Below are 22,349 nucleotides of genomic sequence, written 5' to 3' on the forward strand. Positions count from 1 at the left end.
ACCCTATTCAACAGGTGAATTGCCGTTAATAAGGCATGTCCCTAAAGATATAAGGATAAATCAATGAAGCTCATCATGAACCTAACCATATCTAATAGGATCTATTCCTCCTTTCTGATACCCCATTGAGCTAAGGTGTTCTGAAAGAGTTCATTGAAAGACTATGCCATTGTCCTTAAGATATCCTAAAATTTTTGACAAAGATATTCACCTTCTCGATCAGATCGAAGAATCTTAATGGATTTGTCTATTTATTTTTCTACTTCATTTTAAATTTTTAAAATTTTTAAAGACTTCAGACTTATGTTTCATCAGATACATATATCCATATCTAGACATATCATTGGTAAAGATGATGAAGTAGCTGTAACCACCTCTGACCTGTACATCAAATAATTCACACACATCAGTGTGTACCAGGGCAAATAACTCAGTGGTCCTTTTCTCATGTCCTACAAAGGATAATTTGACTATTTTTTTTTGAAGACAAGATTCACAAACTGGATATGACTCTAGATGAAGAGAGTCAAGATCCTATCTTTTTTAGTTTATTTATCCTGTCTCTCCAATATGGCCTAATCTATGATGCCACAAGTATTTTTGATTAATTTTATCTCTGGATCTTTTTTGACCTACGGTACTTACTATTTGCTCATTCAAATTCACATTCGCATCAATATACAGTGACATAGATCGTCAATTAAAAGACCATGTGCAATCAATTTATTTTGTAAATAAATAAAATAAAATTTTTATTGAAATTAAATTCAAAACCATCCTGTGCTAGCATAGATACGAAAATCAAATTTGACTAGATACAGAAATAAAATAGTAGTCTTTTAAATCCAATTTAAAAATGATGGTAATCGAAAAGGATAAGTGCCAACGACTTTTGCAGCAACTTTTGCTTCATTACCGATCCGAAGAGTCATGTCACCTTCCCTTAACCTCTAGTTTCTATTAAATCCTGCATTGAGGTACATATATGAGCACTCAAATCAGAGTCCAATACCCAACTAGAAGGAGAAAAAATCATAAGATTAGATTCAATTACGAGCATAGCTTCTGAAGGTTTATCACCCTTTTTAGTCTTTAGGCTCTCCAGATAGAGTGGATAGTTTCTCCTCCAGTGGCTGTCAGCATCACAATGGAAACACTTTCCCTTTGCTTTAGCCTTTTTTGGAACGTCTTTTTTTGCTTGTTCTCTTTCTTCTACTTCTTAGTAGATTTGTTTTCTTCTTTCAATCAGACTTTTTCTTGGTTGAAGAAGTCTGCACCACAGTGAGAACAGTATCTCTTGAACTCTTTTTCTTCTGTAGTGACCAACATGTTGATCAATTCGGGTATAGTGCAATCAAGTTTGTTCATTAGAAAATTTATAATAAATTGACTATATGAACTCGTAAGGGATTGAAGGATCAAATTCATCTGTAATTTCTTTTGCATATCAAGCCTGAGCTTCTCAAGCTCCTCAATGTTTTGATCGCTGTCATACAGTACTCATGGACTGACTGTCCTTCGTGTATCTTCAGATTGAAGAGTCTCTTGGATACTCGAAGCATGGTGTACGGCTCTGCTCACCATATAACTCTTGTAGGTAAGTGATCATAGCCCTGACAGTGGGCATATGCTCATACTGGCTCAGTAACTTATTTGACATGGATGCCACCACATAGCACTTGACCCGACTGTCTTCATCCATCTATTTTTTATAAGCTATTTTTTGCTCAGCAGTAAGATGGTTTGGTAATACTAGGGGTTCCTAGTCGAGTACATGATCTAATTTTTTAAAAGTTAGGACAATCCTTAGATTTTTTAGCCAATCTTTAAAGTTTATTCCGGTCAAACAATTGGATTCAAAGATACAGGATAGAGGGTTTGAGGCTAACATTGTTTAACTATGAGAGTAGAGATTCAAGTTAGACTTTTGTACTTTAAAGTTATATTTGCTTCTAAGAATTTTAAGATACAAACAATGACTTCACTATTTTTTTGGATCCCTCCACTCTCTGGGTGGAAAACAAAAATTCTAACATGTCAAATAAATTCTTAGTGAGTACTATGGTCCCATCGATGTCATGTACCTCACTTAACAATTATTGGTAACATGCACACCGATGCGTAGATAACTTTTTGACCAGATACTTCTCTAAGTATATTGTAGCGACTTGATTTCTATGTCTTGTAGGCTCACCTAATAGTTATTGACCACACTTCTTAGTTAAGTTTGACCCACCGTTATAAGTAGGTGCAAGGCCATCATTGGATCCCTCACCTAACATTTATTGGGCCCAACCCCATCCTTATTTGGAGCAACTCTTTATTAATAAAGTGGTTGCGTGTTCCTGGTGTAACTGAACCACTGTGATCAATTGAGAATAATCAACACTAATAGCACATCCGCACATCTACAATGATGAAAGACCTATGAACTTAATATTTGTGGAGAGGTTTAGGTTTGATCTTATCTAATCAGTCATCATATGACTGATCTAATTGGCATGGACTAAACCAAACCACCAAGCAACCTTATTCAAGACTTAATCTTCCAAATTGATCAGATAAGTGGAGATCAATAGGAGTCCCTCTGTTGCTTTTCTTAGACACCAATAAATTGATCAAATCAGCAAACAGAATCAATTAAATAACTACCTCTTAATGACTTATCTTAGACACTAATAAGTCAATTGGTCTAGATAGGTTAGCTCAAATGAATCAGGCTCAAGCCATCGAGCCGAACTAGGTCCTTAGGTTAATCGATTCTACATATGAGATTCAATCGATTTGATCAACAATAATTGCATGATCATATAATTTAATTGATCTAATCCTAATCAACACTTGACTCAGTTTGATCAATTACTTAATCAAATTAAATCCATTACATTCAAATTAAAAATCTTAGATGCAATCTAATTACATAACCTAATTTTTTAATTTTTTCATAATCAAAACTCTTATACACAAACATAAATTTCAGATTTCAAAACTAAATTTTAGATCTAAATTTTTTACATGAAAGATAAGTTTTAAATCATGAAACTAATTTTCAGATTTAACATACAAACATATATCTCATATATATATGTAAAATTTAGATCTAAACAAAAATTTAGATCATAATATGATATCATATATCTCATATACAAATCATGAATCATAGTAAAAATAATTTTCTGACCTAAATATGCAATCATATATCTCATATATGAATAATAAATTAGGTCAAATTAATTTTAGATTTTGCATACATTTACATATCACATAAATATGAATTAAAATTATTCTAGAAAAAATTCAGATTTGTGCATGTTTTCACATATCAACTATATATTTTAAAATTAAATCTAAAATAAATTTTACATTCAAAATAATCATCTTTATATCTTATGTATCAAGAAAAAATTGATTTTGAAACTTCTTTCAAAATATGTATGTCAATTTCATGCATATGAAACTCGAGACTCTGATACCACAGTTGGATTTTTCATATCGGGGCATGCATGTATGTTTTAATTTTTTTTTAAATAATATAATAGAATAGAAGATTGAAATATCTTTTAATCTACATCATGTATGCGTAAAATATAGAGCACTAAGATCTACTTCATATGTTGAAATTAAACACATATTGAATTTTATGCTAAAATTAAATATGTGATCGAATCACATACTTGTTTCATAAATTTTTTCTTCAAATCTGGATCTAGAAGAAAGTAGATTCTCCTTTAGTTATATAAGTATCCGACCTCCATGGTATTCACTCAGAATTAGCCTAGAACAACTCTTTTTGATATTGATTTTTTTTCTCTAAGAAAAAGTAGCTTGCGAATCTAAACGAAGCTGGATCGCGATCAACTCTTTGATCATTTTCTTAATCTTCTTCTTCTCTTCTTCTCTTACTTTTCTTTCCTTGATTATGAAGCAATCAAGGACTAACTATCAATAAACAAAGGGGATTCTCGAACTCCTTTGGGCATGGAAGATGGAGGATGCCCAAGCCTTGGGCGTTGGCTCTTCAGGGAGAAGAGAGGGGAGAAGAGAGAGGAGGAGTGGGCACTTCTATAGAGGCATGGGGTGCTAGATTTCAATACTTAGAAGCCTTAGGGATGATCTTTTTAAATAAGCATAAGGTTTGAATCCTATTTAAAATCAAACAACTACTTAATACAAGTCCTACCTGTATTAGGAATCCTTATTCCTTTAGTTATTTGACTCCCTTTAGGAGATCCTTTAGGAGCCAACTATTGGAGCCTTTGCACCCACAAATACACATGTCACATGGCACCTATGGGACACCCCATGCTAGTCCCACATGCCCTCTAATAGGTGGGCACGTCCAACTTGATCAAATCAAGTGGCACCCAATCAAAACTATCAAGAAAATTAATTAAAGGCTTGAACTCTTAATTCATTTGATCCAAAACTCTAGGCACCCAATAATTGGAGCTCAATGAATCTAATTCATTTAGGTTATTAGTAGGTAATTAAATTTGAATTAATTTTATCAAATAAAAAATTAAATATAAAGAAAAAATTGGGTCTAACCATGTACTAGTAAGGTTATCCTGAATTCAATAGAATTTTTCTAAATCTAATTAGACTTCATAAGCCAATTGCTTATTTCAGATCTAATCCCTTTATTTTTTGAACTCATAGGTTCAATTCTATCTGATAGTGAGATATACAATGATTCTATCATAGTATCATTGAAACTCTTTTCAATGGGTCGGAATAATTTCACTCTAACTCATCAAGATTATTGATCTTGAGCAATCCTATGAGCTCTTATAATCCACCAGTGATAGATAGCAGTATGTAGTGACAACCCAATAGAATAAAAAAAGAATCTCAAGGTGTAGTTCTCGTGTGATTCAATCCTTCAGTCCCGACTAGATGGCAGGTCACGGATAAATCGTCAAACCTCATCATCAGTCATATGATATATTTGATCAGCTCAAATCCAATTATGATCCTTATAGAAACTCTTTTTCATCAATCACACAATTGTGGCTACAGACTCTCAGACTTAACCTCTCAAATTTATAGGACTACTCTCTATCAAGGTCGATAGATTCTATCTTGATGTGTTCTCTACTCCTACAGTGGATCAACTGTCACCAATATCCCTACAAGGGCCCATTGAAATCATGTTTATGTGTCAATCAAACTCCAGCAACCTCACTACGAATAGTCATACTATCACAGATCAAAGGATCATTCATACAACTACAGCATCGAGATAATCACTGATGATCGAGTAGAAATTCCAGTGATTTCTCGTATGGTCATGCTCAATACTAGTTGTTCGCTAATAACTATCCCACTCGTCACTCAGTATCTCGACACTATAGACCAGAGACTCATCTACCCCAAAGGAAGCGATCTGTACATCGATCTATCTGGATCGATCATCATCCTTATAATGATACTATAATTGGGAGCATTTAGAATTATGTACATGTTTCTAATTTTAACACTTTGAGAATATGTATCGAAATGTTAATTTCATGGACGATTCAAGAATGCATTATACTTGAATGAAAATTTAACTTGCCCTTTTATTTGATCAAATCAATGTATTAAGTAAAAATTATGTCCTAGCTTTATCATAATGTGTCAGCCATATTAGCTTCTAGGACATACATCAACAACAAAGTGGTGGACGAACATCAACTATTGGCTCATGAATAATGGGTTCTAAGGATCTATAGCTCTTTATTCTTCAAAGATCTTCTCTTCAAACTCAATTAACCTCTTACTATCACCATCCTGGATAAACTATTTTTCTAAGAATATAGTATTTCGACTCACAATCATATTATGATCTTGTAGAAAGTAGAAGTAGTATCTCATTAATTCTTTTAGATACTCAATAAAATGAGCTATTACAAATCTATCCTCTAATTTATCAGCCATCTGTCTCTTGACATAGGTCGGACATCTTCAAGTCTTAAGATAATCTAGAATTGACTTCTTATCATGCCATATCTCATATAGTATGGTAGGAATAGATTTTGATGGAATCCTATTCAATAAATGAATTACAGTTAATAAGGCATGTCCCTAAAGATATAAGAATAAATTAATGAATCTCATCATAGACCTAACCATATCTAATAGGGTCCTATTCTCCTTTCGGATATCTCATTGAGCTGAGGTGTTTCAGAAAAAGTCCATTGAGAGACTATACCATTATCCTTAAGGTATCTCAAAAATTTTTGATTAAGTATTCATCTCTCGATCAGATCGAAAAATCTTAATGAGTTTGCTTATTTATTTTTTACTTTATTTTTGAATTTTTTGAATATTTCAAAAATTTAAACATATTTCATCAAATACATATATCTATACTATGACAGATTATCGGTAAAGTGATGAAGTAGTTATAACCACCCTTGAACTGCACATCAAATGGCCCACACATCGATGTGTATTAGGATAAATAACTTGGTGGCTCTTTTTTCATATCCTATAAAGAATAACTTGATTATTTTTTTTGAAGGTAAGATTCATAAGCTGGGTACAATTTGAATCAAAAGAGTAAGGATCCTATTCTTTTTCATTTATTTATCCTATCCTCTCTAATATGATCTAGTCTATGATGCCATAAGTACTTTTAGTTAATTTATCTCTGGATCTTTTTTGAAGGTACTCACTATTTGCTCATTTAAATTCACATTCGTATCAATATGTAAGTGATAAAAACTATCAATTAAAAGATCACGTATAACCAATTTATTTCATAAATAAATGGAATAAATTTTTTTATTGAAATTAAAATCAAAACCATCCTGCACTAGCACAGATATGAAAATCAAATTCTGACTAGCTATAGAGATAAAATAACAGTCTTTCAAATCTAATGTAAATTTGACAGTTTCAAAGAGGATAAGTGCCAACGACTTCTGCAATAACTTTTGCTCTATTGTCGATCCGAAGGATCATGTCATCTTTCCTCAATCTCTTACTTTCTATTAGATCCTGCATTGAAGTATATATATGAGCACTCGAACCAGAGTCCAATATCCAACTAGAAGTAAAAGAAACCATAAGGTTAGATTCAATTACGAGCATACTTTCTAAAGGTTTGTCATCCTTTAAGCTCTGCAGGTAGAGTAGACAATTCTCCTCCAATGGCCTTCAGCATCATAGTAAAAATACTTTCTCTTTCCTTCAGCCTTCTTCAGAATATCTTTCTTTGGCTTGCTTTCTTTTTTCTGCTTCTTTACAGATTTACTTTTCTTCTTTCAATCAGATTTTTCTTGGATAAAGAAGTCCACTTCACAGCAAGAATAGTGTCCCTTGAACTCTTCAAAGTTCTCTTAATAGTGACCAACATGTTGACTAGTTCAGATATAGTACAATTAAATTTATTCATATAAAAATTTATTATAAATTGACTGTATGAACTCGTAAAGGATTGAAGGATCAAATTTATCTATAATTTTTTTACATATCAAGCTCGAGCTTCTCAAGTTACTTAATATCCTTGATCACTGTCTCACAGTACTCATGGACTGATTGTCCTTTATGCATCTTTAGATTGAAAAATCTCTTGGACACTTCGAAATATGCTGTGTATTTTTGCTCACCATACAACTCTCGTAGGTGAATGATCATAGTCCTAGCAGTGGGTATATGCTTATGTTGGTTCTACAACTCATTTGATAGAGAAGCCAGCATATAGCACTTAACCCGACTGTCTTCATCCGTCCACTTTTCATATGCTATTCTTTGCTCAGCAGTAGGATAGTTTGGTGACACTAGGGGTTCTTAGTTAAGTACATGATCTCATTTTTCAGAAGTCAAGATAATCCTGAGGTTTCTAAACCAGTCTTTAAAATTGTTTCTAGTCAAATGGTTGGATTCAAGGATGTAGGCTAAGGATTTGAAGCTTATATGGTTTAACTGTAAGAATAGAGATTCAAGTAAGATTTTTATATTTTAAATTTATATTTGCTCTAGGGACCTTAAGAAGCAAATAACGACTCTCATTATTTTTTCGGATCCCTCCACTCCACGGATGAGAAACAAAAATCCTAATGTGACAATTGATTTTTAGTGGATGCTGCAGTCCCACCGATATCATATACCTCACCTAATAGTTATTGATAACATGTATACCGATGTGGGACAATCTTTTACCCAGATGCTTCTTTAAGCATATTGCAGTGACTTAATCTCTAGATTATATTGGCTTATCTCACAGTTATTGACCACACTCCTTAGTTAAATCCGACCCACATTCACAAGTAGGTATAAAGCCATTATTGGGTCTCACTTAATAGTTATTAAGCCAACTCCATCCTTATCCTAGAGCAACTCTTTACTAATAGAGTGGCTACATATTTTTGGTACAATTGAATCACTGTGATCAGTCAGAACAATCAACATCAGTACCATGTAGGGTCATGATTGCACAGTAGAAGTATGAATTTCAAAACTTTTCATAATGAAATCATAATTATCAAACTCTAACTCAAGACTTATTTGGTGATTAACAATCATATATCTAAATATGCATGATATTATGAAAAATATAGAAGAATACCTGTATCGCTAAATCCAAAAAATTTCAGCAGAACTTTCACTAGGCACCGAAGCATTCGCCCTCTAATGGTGATCCACACAGAGGGATCAAGACACAAGCTTCTTCAAGACTTTTCTTCACTAATTTGGGTAGCACAACATTCCTCTTATGTTTTCCTAAACACTCTCCTCCCTTGGCTTATCTTTTTCTACCTTTTTTATTTCTTTATCTTCCTTTACTATCTTCCTAAGTTTTTGTCCTAAATTGGACTTGTCCTTACTATATTTGGACTTGTCTTCATAAGGAAAGGAAGAAAAAAATTGAACAATCTAGAGATGGATGTAAGAAAGAGGAGAGGACTTCTGAATGTCAAAACACTAGAAACACCATGCTATTTATAATTAGCATGGAGACGCATATCAATCGGTGCCATCCAATCCATATGCCCCATATTGATTTTTAGAGGTTTATCCACATCCTAAATCAATGAATAGTCATATCTAATAAGAGTCCTTCTGTAGGTGAAACTCTCTTATCAGATATGGTATTTCATTCCTCTCTCGCATACACCCCATAAAAGGTATGATAAGTGTCTATCCATTAATCAGATTAATTTCAGATTTTTATATGTGAAAACTCTTTCCTTAAATGATTCAAAACCAGGAGATTATCTGATATAAGTGGCACTTAAGAGTCTTAAAGCAAAAGGAGTCTTCGCAGACTTTTCATCGATGTTTCTAAAGAGTCGCAATGCATTATTTTTAGTGCCCTCCTTCTCCACCATAGATCAGTGCCATATACCATCCAAGGGCTATATTGGAGGTGCCATCCTTCTCTTTAAGTGTGGAAAATTTTTGATAAAGAGGTGGCGTGCATGTTTGGTTATGAGTCCATAACCACATGGACTCTTTAGTCCATATCTATCCATAATGCCAAGTCAAAGCTAACCCAATCCAATTAGGCCAAACCAAATAAGAGAAATTTAATTAGGTGCCAATATTTGACTAATCTAAATTAGATTCAAATAAATTATAAGCTTAATTAACTCAATTCTATCCAAATTAAAATCAAAATCAAAATCGATTCGATTTGATTCTAGGAGCTATTTGCAACATGTGCTAGCATGTTAATTCTGCAAGCTTAATCTAGTCCAATTAGATCCTTAATCAGTCTCTTTTGTATGTGACCCATTAGCTTCCTCATTTAGCTAACAGTAGGTCCAGGCACAAGTTGACCAAATTTAATTAGAACCTTTCTAATCGATTTAGGTCCGAAACAAGCTAACTTGAGTTCAGCAATTAGAACCCTATCTAGTTGGTGATCGAATTAAAATTTTTAATTTGATCAAACCTATAAGTCAAGATTGATGTCTAACAATGTATCATGACTATCTCAAAGATGTGAAATCTGATAGAAAAACCAAATATGCCCTTTAGTAGTAAGTTACCATGCAATCCAGTCCTTCGATCATCCTGCACCCCGAATATGTTTATAAGTATGAAATCATGTCAAACTCAACATATTTTTTATTGATTCTTTATCAATCAATGATAACTCTAATGAAATTTTAGAATCCCTATCTAACCTTCATTTATTTTGGCCAAAGTCTTTTTGAGTTTATCAAGAGAAAAGAATACATAGGATGTCATCTCTTCTTACTAAGAGTGATCAATTCCTTGTTGACCTACTCACAACTTTCATACATACTCCACCATATTCAGAACACCTCATATATGATTTAATATCATATTTGAGTATGAACCAAAATATGGATTCATATGCATAAGATTCCATGATGGTTCAGGTCTAAGGACTACTTGCATAACTCCACTTAGAGAATTATCTTTTGATATATATGTAAGACTCCATAAGATATTCTCTATCATTGGATCAATTTAGTAAACTTATTTCTTAATGAGCATCCATACCATTGTATTAGTATCCCCACACAAGTGGCTTATGAGATCAGCCATCCTCTTTATTGAGCATACAAAGGATGTGCCAGTCTTTTCGAACATTGATCCCCAACTCAATTTCTTACGATCAAAAATATTTAAGATGAAGATTTTAGGATTTTAGATCTCATAGGCATGACCTATTCATATCCTCTAAAATCATCATCCTAATCTTTGAGGTTCATCATAATCCTTAATATGAAAAGATGCAACTGAAATAATGAGTCAAAAATACCTTATTTTTATTTATATCAAAATAAATATCATTACACAATTGAAAGAATATATGAATAAGTCCCATCACATCACCCTCGTGATTGACTTGTAAGACACTTATTCTTTCATTCTCTCACTTGCACTAAAGCCAATTGCCTTTGTATTTCAATCTCATATAATCAAGATGGCGATTAAATAGTTAATGTGGTAATGCCTTAGTGAATGGGTCTGCTATATTATTCTTGATTTTTAGTCATTCTAATATAATATCTTGTCTTTCGACAATCTCTCAAATGAGGTAGAAACGTATGAGGATGTGCTTTGATCTATAATGAGACCTTGATTCTTTAGTTTAAATAACAGCACTAGTGTTGTCACAATAAAAAGTACTGGTCCTTCAATCGTAGGAACAACTCCTAACTTTATGATGAATTTTTTTATCCAAATAATTTTTTAGTGGCTTCACTAGTAGCGATGTACTTTGCTTCAATAGTTGAGTCAGCTACTGTCTGCTGCTTTGAACTTTTCCAATTCACTGCTCCATTAGGATAAAAAATTGACTTACTATCATCTGGATCGGATTGAAAACTAGAATCTATATATCCTTCTAGCTTTAATTCTAATCCTTCATATATTAGAAAAATATTTTTAGTTCTTCTCAAATACTTAAGAATATTTTTCATAATTTTTCAATGATCTTCTCCTGTATCAGCCTGATACCTGTTGACTATACCTAATGTATAAGCCACATCAGGCCTGGTACATAGCATGGCATACATAATAGATCCTACTGTCGAAGCATAAGGATAAATTCATTCTTTCTCTTTCTTTGGTGTCTTTGGACATATTTTCTTAGAAAAATATATGCCTTGACTTATGGGCAAGTGACCTCTTTTACTTCCCTCCATGTTGAATCTTTTCAACACTAAGTCAATGTATCTAGATTGGGATAAGCCTAGCATCCTTTTAGATCTATTTTTATAGATCTTTATATTGAAAATATAGGATGTCTCTCTCAAATCTTTCATGAAAAACTTGTTAGATAGTCAAATTTTGACTGACTGGAGCATTGGAACATCATTCCCAATCAATAGTATGTCATTGACATATAATACTAAGAAGACTAAGGCACTCCACTAGCCTTCTTTTATACATATGGTTCATCCATATTTTTTATGAAGTCAAATTCTTTGACTGTCATATCAAATCAGATATTCCAACTCCTTGATACCTACTTTAATCCATAAATGATCTTTTAAACTTGCATTCCTGGTTTGGCCTCCCACTGAAGACAAAACCTTCTGGCTGAGTCATATAGACCACTTCCTCAAGGTTACCATTAAGAAAGACAGTCTTGACATCCATTTGTCAGATTTATAATCATAGTATATAGCTATAGCAAGTAAAATCTGTATAGACTTCAGCATAGCCACTGATGAAAAGTTTCATCATAATTAATCCCTTACTTTTGTTTGAAATCTTTTGCCACTAACCTAGCTTTGTAAGTTTTAATTTGGCCATCTACTCTGATCTTCTTTTTGAAGACTGACTTGCACTCTATTAGGGTTACATCCTTAGGTGCATCAGCCAGTATCCATAATTGGTTGGTATACATTGAGTCTATTTCAGATTTAATAGCATCAAGCCACTTGTCAGAGTCCTTACTCATGATGGCTTCCGAATAAGTTAATGGATCATCATCCTGAATGATACTAGTCTCATTATCATTTTCTATGATGAAACCATATCTTCAACGTACATAACGCACTCTATCTGACCTTCCGAGAGGAGGTGTATATTTTGGATGTACCTCATTACTAGGCACTTCTAGTTAAGAAACTTTCATTAATAATTTTGGAATACTTTGTAGGTCTTGAACTTCTTTGAGTTCAATATTTCTCCCACTATCTCCTTCTTGGATGAATTCTTTTTTGAAGAATATAGTATGCCTACTATAATTATCTTTTGTTCAGTAGGATGATAGAAATAATATCCTCTAATTTTTTTAGGATATCCTACAAGTAAACACTTGTCCAACCTTGCACTTAGTTTATGTCTAAAAGTATTTTTAACATAAGCAGGACAGTCCCACATTTTGAGATGTTTAAGACTGGACTTCCTTCTATTCCATAATTTATATAAAGTGCTAGATACTGATTTTGAAGGTATGCTATTATATGCAGTGGTTTCTAGGGCATATCTTTAGAAAGACATTGAAAGATCAGTATAGCATATTATAGACCGTACCATTTTTATAAGAGTATGATTTCTCTTTTCTACCACATCATTTAACTGTGGTGTATAAGGAGATGTCCATTTAGAGAGAGTTTCTTATCTTTTGAAATGATCAAAAAATTTACTGGATAAATATTCATCACCTCGATCAGATCGAAGGACTTTAATGTCTTTTTCAATTTGTTTTTCGACTATCTTTTGATATTCCTTAAACTTATCAAATGTATCAGATTTATATTTCATGAGATACACATATCCATATCTTGATAAGTCATCTGTGAAAGTTATGAAATAAGAATATCCTCCTCTGACTAAAGTAGTCATGGGCCCACATATATCTGAATATACTAAGGTCAATAATTCATTTGCCCTTTCTCCATGTCCAAAGAATAGAGTCTTAATCATTTTTTCCATGAGACAAGATTCACAAGTTCCATATGATTCAAAATCATATAGTTCAAAGAATTTCTCTTTGTATAACTTACATATCCTTGACTCACCAATATGACCAAGGCGGCAATGCTAGAGAAATGACATATTTATATCTTTTTTTTATATTTTTATGAATATGAAAAATATTTTCATTAAGTAATAGAATTAGAAGATCATTATCAAAATATCCATTGCTAAAAAATTCATTTGCATGAAATATGGAGCAACCATTGCCCATAAATTTTATTTCATATCTACATTATATCAAGAGATGTACATATATGATATTTCTCATAATGTTTGGCATATAATAGCATTTTTCTAATTCTAAAAATTTCCTGATGGTAGCTCTAGTAGGTAAGCTCCCACAACTTTAGTAGAGATCGATTCTCCACTAGCACTGAAAAGCATGAACTCATTTTTCTTCAGCTCTTTGATTCTCTATAATCCCTGCAACGAATTGCAAATATGAGAACCACATGCAGTATCCAATACTCATGAATTACTTACTGAAGAACTTAATGAAAATATAGTATGTATCATATACATATCTTTATGTGCCACACTTGCATTTTCTTTTATCTTTGTAAGAAACTCTTACAATTTTTTTTAATGTCCTGTCTTGCCATAGTGATAACATATCATATTTGCTGGGACATGCTTTGCCTTCTTCTTCTTGAAGGTGCTTCTTTTAGGGTTCAATTTCTTTTCTTTCTTTGAACCCTTCCGGTCATATTTATTTTTGTCCACCATAAGAAGTAGACCTTTCTCTCACTTTATATGATTTTCAGCTATTTTTTACATATTTAGTAGCTCTGACAGGAAAATATCCAGTTTGTTCATGTGGTAATTTACCACAAACTGGGAGAAGAATTCTGGGAGAGACTAGAGGATTAGACCTTGACTAAGTTTGCATCCATGGTGAATCCTAATTGATCTAATCTGGTGATCAAGTCAATCATCTTTAGTACATGATTTTGAATTGGAGTACCCTCAGTCATCAAAACCCAAAACAACTACTTAGATAATTCATATCTAGCAGTTCGACTTTGCTCTTTATATAGCTTTTTTAAATTAAGCAGTATGGAAGAAGCATCCATATCCTCATGTTGCCTCTGTAATTCATTCATCATAGAGGCCAACATTATACATTTGACAATCATGCTATCATTTTACCACATCTTTTATGTGGCTTTTTCCTCCTTTGAAGCATCTTCACTGATTGGACTAGGATCAGGTATGTCCAGAATGTAAGATAACTTTTCTTGCATAAGCACTATACGCAAGTTTCTCGATTAGTCCACATAACTAAGATCAGTCAGCTTATTTGCATCAAGGATGTAATATAGTGAGAGTGAAGAAGCCATAATGCAGAGTTTTAATCTACAAGAATTAAGAATAATCATAAAAGTAGACAATTCATGGTGACATATATAACTAGATGAGGTCTTTTATTCTAGTTATTGCTTCCACTATTTTATTATATACCATATCCCTCTCTATGGTAGATGAGAAACCCTAAATCGGTCTCTTAGTGAGGTTGAGATCCTTATTCCTCAAAGAAGTCTTATGAATAACATAATAAACTCCAATAAAATCAAAGATAGAAAAATCTATCCAATTATATTCTCAACATAAACTACCTCTAAAATATTTATAGTCTCGTGGATAGCACAACAAACTATAATATTTTAGTTAAATCAGATCCTTCATTTCCATACAGCCATATTTGAAATTAATATTGCTCTTATGGATAGCACAATAAAGTAATAGTAATTCAAATATGCCATAAGCATTCATAATGCATTAAGATTTTATCATAGCAACCCCATGGTAAGTCTTGTGGATAGCACAATAAACTTACTATAGTTTTTAAAATAATAATCATCTTAGCATGAAGGAAGGCATTAGTAGTGTAATAAACATTGAGCAAACCAAATTTAAGATTTAGACTAACTCAATTGGCTAGGTAAGTATGTGGAGATCCCCCTATCGCTTTTCTTAGACATCAATAAATTGGTCAGATTAGTCAATGAAACCAATTAAAGAATCACTTTTAACACTTGCCTAGACACCAATTAATTAATTGATTCAAGAATTGGTTAACTACTGGTTCTGATCACTATGACTTAATATAATTTTTTATGAGGGCTTTAATGGTCACAAGCACATCCTTAAAAATTCAACAACATGATTATAATCTAACAAATATATATTAATTAAATCATAACAAGATTATTGACATAGCATAGCACATACTGTATATTATATGCATACAACTCTCATGTATGTATAATTCTATATTTAGACATGCTCATATGATTGAACCAATTAAAGTTGGCTCTGATACCACTGTAGGATCATGATTGCATAGTAAAAATATGAATTTCATAACTTTACATAATAAAATCATAATTATCAAACCCTAACTCAAGACCTCCTTGGTGATTAACAATCATATATCTAAATATGCATGACATTATGGAAGATATAGAAGAATACCTATATCGTTAAATCCAAAAAAATTTCAAAAACTTTCACTAGGTGCCCAAACGCTCATCCTCCAATGGTGATCTACACAGAGACTGGATCAAGACACAAGCTCCTTCAAAATTTTTCTTCACTAATTTAGGCAGCACAACACTTCTCTTGTGTTTTCTTATACACCCTCCTCCCTTGGCTTGTCTTTCTCTACCTTTCTTATCTCTTTGTCTTCCTTTACTATCTTCCTAAGCTCTTGTCCTAAATTGAACTTGTCCTTAGTATATTTGGACTTGTCCTAACAAGAGAAGGAAGAAAGAAATTGGACAATCTATAGATGGATGTAAGAAAGAGGAGAGAACTTCTGAATGCCAAAACATCCGAGACTCCACGCTATTTATACTTAGCATGGAGATGCATATCAACTGGTGCCATGCAATCCACATGCCCCATATTGATTTTTAGAGGTTTATCTATATCTTAAATCAATGAAAAGTCATATCTAATAAGAGTCCTTCTATAGGTGAAACTCTCTTATCAGATACGGTGTTTCATTCCTCTCTCGTGCGTGCCCAATAAAAGGTGCGATAAGCATCTGTCCATTAATCAAATTAATTCTAGATTTTTACATGTAGAAACTATTTCCGTAAATGATTCAAAACTAGGAGATTATCTGATATAAACGGTGCCTAAGAGTCTTAAAGCAGAAGGAGTTTTCGCAGACTTTTCATCGATGTTTCTGAAGAGTCGCGATGCATTATTTTTAGCACCATCTTTCTTTACCATAGATCAGTGCCATATACCATCCAAGGGCCTATATTGGAGGCACCATCCTTCTCTTTAGGCATGGAAAATTTTAGACAAAGGGGTCGTATGCATGTTTGGTTATGAGTCCATAAACACATGGACCCTTTAGTCCACATCTATTCATAATGCCAAGTCAAAGCTAACCCAATCCAATTAGGCCAAACCAAATAAGAGAAATTCAATTAGGTGCCAATATTTGGCTAACCTAAATCAGACCTAAATAAATTATGAGCTTAATTAACTCAATTTTGTCCAAATTAAAATCAAAATCAAAATCGATTAGATTCTAGAAGCTAGTGTTTGCAACATGTGCTAGTATGTTAATTCTGCAAACTTAATCTAATCCAATTAGATCCTTGATTAGTCTCTTTTGTGTGTGACCCATTGGTTTTCCTTATCTAGCTAGCAGTAGATCTATGCATAGGTTAACCAAATTGATTAGAACCTTTCTAGTCGATTTAGATCCAAAACAAGCTTATCTGAGTTCAACAATTAGAATCCTATTTAATTGGTGATCGAATTAAAATTTTTAATTTGATCAAATCTGTAAGTCAAGATTGATGTCTAACAATGTATCATGACTATCTAGAAGATGTAAAATTTGATAAAAAAACAAATATATCCTTCAGTGATAAATCATCATGCAATCCCGTCCTTCGATCATCCTGCATCCTGAATATATTTATGAGTATGAAATCATTATTGGAGCACGATCCTGGCTCCTCCCACGGACCTTGCGTGCAGCAGAACCAGCAACGAACAAATCTGGAGACTTCTGGACTCGATCAAAGGCCCTTCACAAAATCAGCCTGGTTGCTGTCTTCTTCGTCAGCCTTTCATTCCAGATGAAGAACACCTCTGAAATCACCTCTAAAAAATCCAAAATCTGGTACTCAACTAGATCAGGCCTAGACCGAGGTTTTTTAATTTGTAGATCTCAAATTGGGGTATTCTAGATAGGGAAGAAGGTAGATGGAGACAGATTTCACAGATCTATCCTGCTGCAGCCTTTCCTGTAGATCTGTTGATGGAGATCTCACCCGTGTCTCAAACGACCTCAAATCAACTCCAGATCTGAGATGGACTTGTATCAACCTCTTCACAAGAGATTCCAAGTCCTGGACCTGGTGCTTGGGTGGCTGCAAGAGAGGGAGAGAGGGATCTGGTTGGCGGCTGCAAGAGAGGAGGGGCTAGCGCCTCCTTTGCTTTTCTTTCCTTTTATGGACTGGCGGCAAGAAACCCTCGGGTTTCTTGCTCCTGGGGTGTGGAGAAGAACTAGAGAGAGAGAGAAGAGAGAGAGAGACTTGGAAGAAATGGTTCTTGTATTCCTTGGCTTAATCAACCTATACAAGTACATGTATATATAAACACAGGGTCAAGTGACCCAAACCCAAAACTCGCTTGACCAACTCTATGAGAGATTAGGTTAACCCGAGCCCATGTACACCTATGACTCAACCTAATCTCACCTATCCTGGGCCCAGACCTGACCCACAAAGAGTTGGTCCCTTGAGGCCCACATAACCTAGACCTCAAGAATCCGAAAGGCCCACAGCCTTTCAACCTAGGGCCCAACTAGCCCTAGAGCCTCCATGAAGCCCTCATGAATGATGGACCTTGGCCTTAGCCTTGGTCTCCTGGGCCTTGGGCACACCACCTGGATCACAACAATCTCCACCTTGGTGTCCCAAGGCCTCAACCAGCTCCACTCTGTCCATCAGCCGAATCAGCTCAACACATCTCTGAAAGCTGTCCTGTGGAAGTATCTTCGTAAGTGCATCAGTTGGGTTCTCCTTGGTATGTATCTTTACTAGCTCCACCTCGCCATCCTCCACAAGGTCCCTGATCCGATGATACCAAATGTCGATGTGCTTTGTCCTTGCATGATAGACTGAGTTCTGTGCTAATAGAAGTGTACTCTAGCTGTCACAGTACACTCTAATGGCCTCCTGAGTAAGCCCATCTCCATCACCAAATCCTTCAGCCAAATTACCTCTTTAGCTGCTTCTGTTAGCCCAATGTACTCTACCTCTGTAGTGGATAGGGCTGTGATAGGCTGTAGAATCAATCTCCAAGAAATAGGACCTCCATACAGGCTAAAGATGAAGTTTGTCGTAGACCTCCGGGTATCCATATCTCCACCGAAGTTTGCATCTACATAACTGCCAATCAGCCCCTGAGCCTCCCTGGACATGTCAGAGTATCCCACTGTATCTCCTCGCTGTCCGTAGCAGATGCCAACTCCAACTGAACCCGTCAGGTATCTGAATATCCACTTCAGAGCTCTCCAGTGCTCCCTGCCAGGCTGCGCCATGAACATGCTAACCTGACTCACTGCATGAGCGATGTCTGGCCTACAACAGACCATCACATACATCAAGCTCCCAACTCTTGAAGCATAAAGAACCATCTCCATCTCCTGAGCCTCCACCTCAGTCTGTGGCACCATGGTCTTCGAGAGTCTGAAGTGACCGGCAAGTGGCAGCTCCACCAGCTTTGCTCCCTTCATCCCGAACCTGTCTAAGACCTTCTGTATGTAGCCCCCCTGAGATAGATGCAGCACCCTCCGGGCTCGATCTCTGAAAATCTCCATGCCTAGGATCTTCCTTGCAGGGCCCAAATCCTTCATCTCAAACTTCTGAGATAAAGATGCCTTCAGATCCTGCACAACCTTCCTACTCTTGCATGCTATAAGCATGTCATCCACATACAAGAGTAGGAACAGCCTAGAACCATCCTCAAGAGACTGAACATAAACACAGGGATCAAACTCACACCTGGAAAGTCCAATGCTGTGCACATAGGAGTTGAACCGCTTGTACCATTGCCTCGGCGACTGCTTCAGCCCGTACAGCGACTTCTGCAACAAGCATACCTTTCCCTCTGATCCTGGATCCCTGAAATCGGGTGGCTGCTCCATGTAAATCCTCTCCTCCAAATGCCCATGGAGGAATACCATCTTGACATCCATCTGCTCCAGCTCTAAATCCTGAGCTGCTACAATGCTTAGCAACACTCTGATGGAAGTATGTCTGACGATGGGAGAGAAGACCTTACTGAAGTCGATGCCTTCCTTCTGGGAGTATCCCTTGGCCACTAACCTCGCCTTGAATCTATTACCTCCCTGCTCTGAAGGCCCTTCTTTGCGACTGTAGACCCATTTGCAGCCAATGGGCCTCTTCCCCTGTGGCAACTACACCAATCGCCACGTCTGGTTCTGGTGGCGAGACTGTATCTCCTCGGACATCGTCTGGACCCACCGCTTTCTATCCTGACTCTCAATAGCCTCTTGATACATATATGGGTCTCCATTCACTATCACCAGGGTATATGACAGCGTCTCCTCGAAGCCATATCGGTTCAGTTGCCTGATGGTCCTCTTGGGCTTGTGTAGAGCAACACCGATATCAGTCCTCGATCTAGCTCGTTCCTACTGGACCTCTCCACCTCGATCATCCGTCTGAGTTCTCTCCACCTGTGGAGACACCTTAGGTAGGTTCTCCACCTGAATGTCATGTCCTCTCATAGTACCTGCAAGAGGCAAAATCAAAGAGGTAAGCTGTCCAGCAGCGCCCTGCTGGACCTCCTCCTGCTCCTGCTGCTCCTCCATGCCTGCTCGCCTTCGTAAGACTGACTCCTTATCAAAAGTCACATCCTGACTAATGATGACCTTCTTCTCCAAGGGATCCCATAGCCTGTATCCCTTGACTCCTCACGGATAGCCTAGAAACACTATCTTGCATGATCTGGCGTCTAGCTTGCTCCGCTCACCAGCTCTAATGTGCACATAGGCCGTGCTCCCAAGTACCCGTAGATGACCCAGCCCAACTGTCCTCCTAGACCACACCTCCTCTAGAAGCCTGCCATCCAACCTGGTGTGAGGTGACCGATTGATTAAGTAACCCGCTGCGTCAACTGTGTTAACCCAGAACTCCTTTGGAAGCCCTGCCTGCAGCCTCATGCATCGTGCCTTTTCCAAAAGTATTCTGTTCATCCTCTTGGCCACCCCATTCTGCTGTGGAGTTTTCTTAACTGAGAAGTGTCTCCTGATCCCACACTCCTCACAGTAGTCCTGGAACTCTCTACTGGTGTACACTCCGCCATTTCTGACCTCAGACACTTCACGCTCCTCTCCTGCTCCTTCTCCACCTCAGCTCTCCAGATCTTGAACTTGGTGAAGACCTCTGACTTCTCTCTCATGAAGTAAATTCAGAGTTTCCTTAAGAAATCATCAATCAGGGTCATGAAGTATCTGGCCCCATTCCTAGCTAAAACTGGGGCTGGTCCCCACACATCCGTATATACTAACTCCAGAGGGGCTGCACTGCAGGCTGTACTGATGTTGAACTGAACTCTCCTCTGCTTTTCCATCTGGTAAGGCTCACAGATCTCTCCTGTAGCACCATCCTCCAGATCAGAGATGAGTCCTCTCCTGCTTAACTCCCTCAGCCCCTTGTCACCCATGTGGCCTAGGCAGTAGTGCCACATCCTGTAAACCCCCTGCTGGTCCTGTGCTGCAGCTGCTGCATCAGACTCTCTGGTCACCACAGATCTCTCTATGCGATAGAGGTTATTGTCCAACCTCCTACCTCTCATCACTACCATAACTCTATTGGAGATGTTCAGTTCTCCACTTCTAGCCCTACTACTGAAGTAGTATCCACTGCGCTCCAAGTAGCCTAGTGACATCAGATTCTTTTCCAACTCCGGGATGTGCTTTACATTTGTCAATATCCTCACAATCCCATCAAACATCCTCACCCTGACTGTCTCTATCCCAGCCACCTTGCAAGGATGATTGTCGCCTAGAGTCACTGATCCCTCATCTGTCTTGGTGTATGTCGCAAACCAAGACCTGTGTGGTGTGTAGTGATGTGAGCACGCAGAGTCTAGTGTCCACTCCTCTGTGTAATGCCTGTGATAATCTGATACCACAAGTAGATCATCCTCCACCTGCTACCCAGCAACTGCACTCACTGATTCTGAGCCACTTCTTTCTCCTTTCTTGCTCTTCCATAGTGGACATTCTCGCTTGAAGTGCCCGAACTCGTTGCACTTGAAGCATTTCACCTCTTTCTTTCTCTTCCTGGACTTGGACCGCCCCCTGGACTTGCTTCTGCCTCTGCCTCTGCCTCTACCTGTCCTCTCTCCTACTGCCAAACCCTCTTGGGGAGTCCGATCTCTGGTCAACTTTTTTCTCTGCTCATTAGACCTCAACACCGAGACCATGTCCTCATATTCCAGAGTCTCCTTATCGTAGAGCAGTATAGTCACCAAAGAGTCATATGATCCTGGTAGTGAACACAAAAGCAACAGAGACTTGTCCTCCTCATCCAGCTTCACCCCGATATTCATCAACTCCATGCACAACTGGTCGAACCTTTGAATGTGGCCAATCACATCAGATCCCTCCTATATCCGAAGACTGTACAACTTCTTCTTCAGTATCAGCTTGTTGCACATATTCTTCCCCATATATATGGTGTGCAACTTTGACCAAAGGCCCTTCGGGATCTTTTCCTCCAGCACCGAATACAACGCCGCATCTGCCAAACATCCTCTGATCACCGAGCATGCTTTCTTCTCCAACGATGCCCATTGCCTATCTGTCATTCCCTCAGGCTTCTCATCCAAAGCCTGATCCAGATCTGCTTGCACCAGAAGATCCTCCACCCAGATTTTCTACATGA

Source organism: Elaeis guineensis, chromosome 2 (genome assembly GCF_000442705.2).
Source record: "Elaeis guineensis isolate ETL-2024a chromosome 2, EG11, whole genome shotgun sequence".
Lineage (NCBI taxonomy): Eukaryota > Viridiplantae > Streptophyta > Magnoliopsida > Arecales > Arecaceae > Elaeis > Elaeis guineensis.